General features: G+C 40.2%; 1 long non-coding RNA gene across 1 annotated transcript; it reads left to right on the forward strand.

Moving 5' to 3' along the window:
- The first annotated feature begins 5806 nt into the window (after positions 1-5806).
- Positions 5807-8322, forward strand: LOC132575870 (uncharacterized). The gene is made up of 2 exons (XR_009555701.1): positions 5807-6081; positions 7676-8322. It is a non-coding gene; the product is annotated as an uncharacterized LOC132575870 (long non-coding RNA).
- The last annotated feature ends 316 nt before the right edge of the window (positions 8323-8638 follow it).

Here is an 8638-nt window from a genome sequence, read left to right on the forward strand (position 1 = left end):
TTCAGTGGTTAACATGTCAGGTAGTTCACTGGGGTTTTGTCGTGGTACTGTGTGTCTGCAAATAAATTAATTATCATATGGCACTCTGTGTAGGATAGCCAGGAGATCCTAAGATTGGCAGCTGCACGTTCTAGCTCTTAGTGTTATGTTTGTTGTGGCAAGCTAGACTTGTTTTTAGGGGCTGGGCTGGAAGAACTGTAGTGACTCAATGTCACCCAACTGGCTTTGTGCGGAGAAATGGGAAATCAAACCCCATTCTTCAGATTTGAATCTGCTGCTGTTAACCACTTGTCATCTGCAAAATAGGAATAGGATGGAATACAAGATCAATGGGAAAAGCATTTTTAACCTAAAGAGTTCTGTAGACAATAGACCGACTGACTTCATTCAACCTGCTGTGGCATCATATATGTATGCACAACTGGTGGAAGAAAATCCTCTAAATCAGGGGTGTCAAACTAATTTGTTATGAGGGCCAGATCTAACATCAGTGAGACTCTGTTGGGCCAGGCCATGTGGGTACCTATTTAAGATTAGGTAGCAGAGATAGAAACTTTTTAAAGGACACAGACGAACATAACTAAAGTTTTTCTTTTAAAAAAAACCCCCTTAAAATAAAACATGCTTAAAACATTAGCACTTGTTCGTCTTAAAAGGGCTTTCTTTGTATTCCTCCCATGGGATACAGGGAACTGGGCAAAGGAAGCCCTGGCTCTTTCCTTCCTTCCTCAGGGAACCAGGAGGGGGAGGAGCCTCAACCAATGGAAAAAATAGAGGTTTTGCTCTGTAGCTCCTATGTGATTGAGCAAGCCTGGCAAAGCAAGCTGAGATGCAGAAAAGCAAGAGAGAGAGAGAAGGAAGCAGACAAGAGCCAGTTGCTTGGGGGCCTGAGAGGAGCCCTCGGGAGAGCTGATTCGGCCCCCAGGCTGCATGTTTGACACCCCTGCTCTCAATCCACCTAGGTATTCTAGAATATCAATTTATCAGGGATGTCTAATTTTTAGTTTGCATAATAAAAGATTGTGATTAAATTCACAGTGGTGACAGCCATAACTGCTAATTTTCTTTCAAAGGAATTAACAAGGAAAAAAGCAAATATGAATTTCTGGATAACAACATACAAAGCAATGCTGATAGCAGTGACTTTTAGCTTCACTGATGGTGTAGTGGAAGTTACTTTCCTGGAAATAAGCCTCACTGAATAAAACAGGATTTATTTCCAAGTAGTTAGGACTGTTCCCATAATCTCTAACGTGGTTTATAGTGGACAATTGATGTCCTGTGTTACCTAACAATCCACTGTCTTCTGACATGTATCAACACTAGGAAGGATTGATAAACCAGTATTTTAGACTTTTCTACTCTGGGTCTGGTAGATCAGGGACAGAAAGTATGGTAGCAGAGTTCTACTATATTTGAAGAGTTCTTACAGTTCAATTCTATACAATTTCTTAAGTGTGTCAATAACTCAAACCCTCACTTCCACCATTTTACATGATAGTTCATTGCACTGTACATGCTTATCTGGTATTGAAGTACCATTATGGTTGCTCATATGCTGCTTATAGTCAGTGACAATTCTGTGGTGTATTGTGTTTCAACATTATACAAATAACATGGATCATTCTGCGTTATTTTTGGCCATTTAGTCCTATTTTCCAGTTAAACCCCATGATAATGTTATCATTATCACATGATAAAAATCACCAAGAGGAATAGAAGACTTATGCCTTGAACATCGATTACTCATTTATAGAGTATGAGTACAGTGTGCTTACAGGTAGAAATCACGGACAGTTTCAGCATAATTTCCAAATTAAAATATTCTTTTTCAAAATCATATAAAATGCTCAGATGTCACATTACAGGGATTTGGGTTTTTCTGGGTTTATGTAATTTCCCCCTTCACATGTTCAATTTAATTTTATTACAGTCAGCGACTAGATCCAACTGACAAAATCATTATCAGGTGTACAGGTATTCAAGTTAAGCTCCAATTCCCTCCCATGAAAAATGGTTTTATTTCAGCCCATCCCAATGGAAAAAAATCTATTCATGTGTACTAATTTTCTGTGTTTCTGAAGATACTGCGGTTTTATATATTATTTCTGTGGTCCTTCTAGCATAGTGTAATGGTAGGATCTGTGAGACCCAGGTCTGAATCTCTACCTTGCCATGGAAGCATGCTGGGTGACCTTGGTTGAAGAAAAATGCAGAAGAGGAGAAAGCGGTAACATGCTTTGGATCTCCATTGGAGAGAACAGCAGGCTATATATGAACTAATTAAATAAGGTTTAGGAATAGAGGAAATAATATTGCACAAATTTACCCTAGCTTATCTTCTAGGTAAGTCCATATACTGAATATATTGGAAAAGGGGGTATAGTGAGCTTTACTATAGCTTCAGCCTTCTTAAAACTTAACAGAGTGGTAGAATTATTACTAAAAATAGGAGTCACACTGAATTAGACCAGCATGGTCCATCTAGTTGAGCATCTCCTTTCCAATAGCAGCAATACCACAGGAAAGCTTGCAAATCATGTCTCACAAACAACAGCCCTCTCCAGCTGCCTTATTTCTGGCACATGACAATCAGAGTGGTTCTGCTTGTGAACCCAGTAAATATATCTGCCTTTAAATTGTCCCAGTACTCCTCACTGCACTTATGTGTCACTTTTTCACATGCTGTATTCAGAGTTACTATAACCTGTTGTGACTGTATCGGATTGCACTACCATGGTAACTACTTCACTGGGGATGTAACTGGAACATCCTTTCTGATGTAACAACTTTCCATTTGCACAAATTTACCCATACCTTTTAATCTCTCTATGTAGACTTGTAATTAATTCTAAAGTTTTCAAAGTTCTAGCAAAAGTACAATTAAAGGAGATTTTTTTAAAAAGTGAGAGTTTAAAATGGTGAATTTCCAAGCAAAATAGGCTTCATAGCTGAAGAACAGCTGAAACTACTGATTTGATGCTATTATACTGCCATGGTCAACAGGCAGAGACTAAACATTTTCCATACGGAAATCACTTCTCAATCATATGCCTGATAGTGCTGGAAAGTGCAGTCAAATCAAAATGGACTTATGGTGACCCCATAGGGTTTTCAAGGCAAATATTCAAAGGCAGAGGGTTTTTTGTAGAAAAATCCCAGCAGGAACTTATTTTCATATTAGGCCACACCCTCCGACATCACCATTGTTTCACACAGGGCTTTTTTGTAGAAAAAGCCCAGCAGCAACTCATTTGCATATTAGGCCACACACCCCGCCACCAAGCCAGCTGGAACTGCGTTCCTGCTCAAAAAAAGCCCTGTTCAGAGGTAGCTTGCCATTGCCTACCACTCTGTAGCGACCCTGGTATTCTTTGGTAGTCTGCTATCTAAATACTGATCAGGGCTGACCCTGTTTAACTTCCAAGATCAGATGAGAGTGGGCTTAGCCTGGGCCAACCATGTCAAGGCTAATAATATGCTGATTTAGAAGTATTTCCACTATTTTGGAGTTAACTTTCAGGCAAACATGCATTAGGATTAAAGTGCTACTGAACTAGAATCTAGATGAGCATTAGATTGCCGTCTTCACTTTCTAAGACTTCAATGGACTTAGACAGGTATAACTGTGCTCAAGATGACACAGTTTGTCACCACTAGGACACACAGCAGTACTTTCAAGCATCCAGGGAAAAGCTGTATTAAATGCAGGAGCCATAGTGACTTCCTAAACAAAAACATTGGGCTGTAACATCCATACTAAACATACTATTTTACAGTTCTCAAATAGAGACACAAATTGCTCCATAAGTTCTTCAAACGAGTCTCTGTTGATTAACAGAGATGATGCTGAAACAGGTAATGTTGATGAAACCATGACAGAATAAAGGTATAGAAAGCTGAACTCTGGTGCATATGTAATCCAGCACCCTGTTTGCCAGGGAAGTCTGAAAATGAGACATTCTAATGGAGACCAATGACCAGCTCTAATGCAAAGTGAATGCAAAAGCCATCCATATGATCTAGTATAACAGCTCTCCTTTTTTATCCTAAAAAAAAATGCAGCATGGATTTGTAGTCCAATCCTGTAAATGAAGTCTGAAAATAGTTAATCCTCAAACTGGGGAAGAGGCCATTTGTGGTGGTAGCAACTTACCCATATTTGTAGAATGCCAGTTTCATTTTGGTGGTCCAGAGCCCACTGCATTCTTTTCAGGCTGAGTGCATTTTAGCTATTCTTGCCTTATAAAAGTATTTGTCATGCCTTGCAACACAGGCTAAAAAGCAGTAACCATGTACAAATGTTTTTATAAACTGCAATTTGTTTTGAACTATGAAAGGATAATTATTAAGATGCTTAGGAGAAATAACAGCTTGCTATTGTTTTAACCAAATTACTCTAAAGTAATTCTAAAATCCAAGACAGCTGCACCAAGACACTAATGGCAGAAAACATTCTTTATTGCATTTCAACCAATTTACAACTAAACATTCATATAAACGTAATGTGCACCAACAGAGGACACTTTGCTTTCTTGAAGGTTTGCTCTTTTAAAAACCAAATAACCAACCATAGCACAACTGCCTGAACTTTCATCAATGAGATCCTGTCAATTCATTTTTTCCAGTTTCTCTTTCCACAAACCAGTCTCTCTCATTATGTTGGGCTTGTTTTTGCATCCTTCTCTTTGTTACATCTCCTCTTTCTACACAATTTATATATGTCCTGCACCAGTCTCTGAAAAACAAGCTCTCAGATGTGTTCAGCACAGCAAATGTAGTTTTCACAATCACCAACCCCATAGGTCAGCTGTCGGTACTATTTCACCCTATTTTCTATTTATATTCTTTCCCTTTCTCTAGAAATCAAACAGTCCTGCAAAACAAGCGATTTAACAAGGAAACCAAATACATATTTGTGTCTATGATGGGTTGCGGCTGAAAGTAGGAGAATTATCAATTGTGGGCTGGGGAATTCCAGGAGATCTGAGGGTGGAGCCTAGGAAGCTTGAGTTTTGGATAGGACGTCAGCAGTGCTATACAGTCCATCCTCCATAGCAGCCATTTTCTTTTGGGGGAAACATCTGTCATTTGGAGAGCAACAGTAATTCTGAGAGATCTTCAGACTCCACCTGGACATTGGCAATCCCTTACGTCCCCAGTCTAGCCGTATGTCGTGCACAAGGAGCGTTAGGCTCCTGCAGCAAACTGCTTCCATCAGCCTTGCCTCGCGAGCTCCCCAGTCTCTGGTGTGCCTTTTGCGTCCGTACAGGTGGGGCGTAGCTGTTTGCTAACGGCCTACGCAAACAACGCCAGGCAACAGCCAAGGTCTGGGAGAGCAAAGCTGCTGAAAACGGGCTCGCCCCCGGAAGGGCTGGGATGAGGGCTGTGCGGCGCGCCTCGTGCTCCCGCTCTCCCCGCCTTGATTAAAAACAGCTCCCGTCCCGCCTCAGAAGGCTCTCCCCCCCCCCCCCCGGTACGGTTTCGTAGGACACCTGAGTGTGCATTAAAAAAAATTCCACGTACGCTTACTCAGAAGTTAATGCTATTTCGTTCAATGGGACGTCTTTCCTAGCAAGCTAGTATAAGATTGCAATATTTGACACGCATTCCCCCCCCCCCTTTTGACTAATTTATGGGCAGCCGGAAGCAACCCCTCCCCTCCGCCCGGAATGTTCCAGATAGGGAAGGGATAGCCCGCCGCGGTGATGGCCTCTGCCTATCTCTGCTTGCGCGCGCACATTCTGAAAATTTTCCACTCCTGCTGCTGCAAGGGTAGGCGCGCATGCCCCCTCCCCGCCCCTGAGGAATTGAGTTGCAGGGCGGGGCAGGGCAGGTTGCTTCAAAGCGCCTACTGCTGCCCTGAGTGGAGAAAGAATGCAATTAATTAATTACGCTATCTTTCCCGAGAAGCGGGTAGGCGAGTTGTGGCTCGCGGGAGATAAATTCTCAGACTCTTGTAGGCGTTCGTTTCTCCCATTTCTGGTTTTCATATGAAGCTGTCCCATGTGCGAGTCACCGGACGTCCCTTGTACCGGGCCGTCTCCATGCAGTTAGACCCATTGACTTCAGTGGATTTAGGTGGATATAACTTTAGTTAGGATGGTACTCTTGGGTGTGGAACCAGGCGGCATAGCAAGTTGCTCAGGCTCAAAGCGCCTCTTTGTCATCCGTTATCCTTAAAGGTGTCAGCTTGGGGGATATAAGAACGGGATGAAATTGTACCCGGCCCAGTAAAATAACGGAGACCCTGCTTTGCTTGCAAAACATCGGCTTGTATTTTTCTCCTCTTCTCAAAATTTAAACCTGTCGCCGATCCCCTTGTAACTGCTTTCTCTTCTGTAGTGCATGGGTTATGTAGGTAGTCTCCTAATGTGCAGTTAAACCACTGTTTGCCTCCCTTTGCGAGGATAGCAGCACAAATGGAATAATTTGGCAGATGCAATCTGAACAAGTGCAGTCTGCAGTGAGCCACAGCCATTTGGAGAATAAGTGTGAATTAATGTTGCCAGATCAATATTTGAAACACAAATAAAGATCTGGAATTTCTGGAGTCGATTTTATCAGGAATTTGATTGTATTCATTGGAGCCTTAAAACCCAAGGTTTTCTCACCACTCCAGGGATTAAATATATTTAGCAAAATTGCTGTTTTGGATAATTGCTGTGTTTTAATCTGACATGCACTTGAGCTTTGTGTAGAAATATCACAGATGTTTGCATCTCAGTTTTCTCCATATCAGTGTTTATAAATGTATCTGCCAAGCACTTTATGCATCTGGTAAAATGGGCTAGTCCAGAAAAAGTCTGTGTCACAATGTTGGTTTTGAAGGTGCAACAAGGTTTGTAATTTGACCATCACAGACTAACCTCTTATCGCCTGGCATTCTTATAGATCTGGTAAGTTAATTTCAACTAAATGCAGGCACCAGTAATAAAGAGTGTAATGCTCAGGAATAAAGGGGAAAAGGAAAGATGGGGACCTGTAACCCACTAAAAAGCAAGCAAACAAACAAAAGCTGAGGAAAAATGGTAGTGAGCAAATTACTTTTAAAAAGCAATAATACACAAATTGTAATAAACAAGCAGTAATATCACAAAATTCTCAAAATGCATAGAACACTTGTGTCAGAATAAAATAAAATGCATTTTGATGACATTCATTGGTGGTACATTATCTCAGAATAACAATGCAAGCCATTTCTGAGTTAGAGAATGTATAGATATGCATATACATACAGGGCTCTCATAGATTTAATAAAGCCTTAAAAATAATTAAAAAATAAAATTTCCAGACTGCTGTTAAACTTTAGCTGTTTTACTAAACCAAGTTCAGCTAGTGTTTCCAGTAAACAGTACCTTAAGAAATTCATTATTTTTTCCCAGTTGAGTTACTCATTGGGTTGCCATAAATCATCATAACAGGATAAAAATATCTTTGCTACAGTGGTTTGACTTCACCTGGTTAATAAAAGGATTTATCTTCAAAACTACCAACTGGTCAAAAAATCTGTTACTCTAGTCTAGACAAAGCCACTGGAAAGCATGATATTGTTAAAAACTGGTTAAAGCAAAATATAGTACCTATAAGATCCCAAAACAGAACCTGTTTATTAAAATTTGTATCTCATTGTGTTTAAACAGTAGATTGACATATTCCCATATTCTTTCATCAGAGGCTACTGATGAAAGTTAAAGCAGGAAGTGCCAAAACATGATTACAGTTGAACATCAAGAAGATGAAAGTAATGACAACTTACACAATATTAAGGTTGACGATAAAGAGACTGAAGTTATTAAAAGATTTTCTATTCCATGGCTCAGTCATCAACTGAAAACCAGGCTGCAACTAAGAAATCAGGATACTGAAACTGGGAAGAGACTGGGAAGGGCAGCCATGAAGAAACTAGAAAAAAATACTTCAATGTAAGGCTGTGTCGTTGTTGACCAAGAGATTTCATACTGTAGTATTTCTTATTACTATTAAAGGGTATGAAAGCTGGACGATAAAGATTACAAGGCGAAAGTTGATTTATTGGAAATATGGTATTGGAGGAGAGTTTGATAAATACCATGGACTGCCAAAAAAGGAAAATAAGTGCATGCATGGATTCCTGCCTGAATGACTTGATTAAGTTTTGAAAGTTACTGTGAGATGGAATGGGTGGATCAAGTGGTATCACCTGCACATTGTGAGAGCTAAATGTTGGTGGATCAGATCATATAGCAATACTGTAGCAAAGTCTTTTCTGTTATTGGTCTGATAAATATTTGTCTTACCATAGTTCAAAAAATTAAAATCCTCCATATTTGTCAAGTAAAAGTTTGCCTTGAGAAGTGGTTTAAGCTGGCTTTGGCATTTTTAAAATGTTCTTATTCCCCTCCTCTCCCCCTAATTCCCTTTCTCCTTCTGAGGCAGAGGACATCTTGTGGGTGATTTCCCATCCTACTTATAGGGAGGCAAGATAATGTATTTATTTAAAACTTCCTGCTTCCTGTAGGAGTCACCCTTGAGTCAGTTCATTTCCTGCCTCAGTAGGGAGAGCGCCTCAGAAAATAGTCTCTGCACTGCTATTCTTTTTTCTTTTCTTTTAATCATTAATTTCTCCTGTTTCCTTTCACCTATTCCTTTCACCATC

Source organism: Heteronotia binoei, chromosome 8 (assembly GCF_032191835.1).
Source record: "Heteronotia binoei isolate CCM8104 ecotype False Entrance Well chromosome 8, APGP_CSIRO_Hbin_v1, whole genome shotgun sequence".
NCBI lineage: Eukaryota > Metazoa > Chordata > Lepidosauria > Squamata > Gekkonidae > Heteronotia > Heteronotia binoei.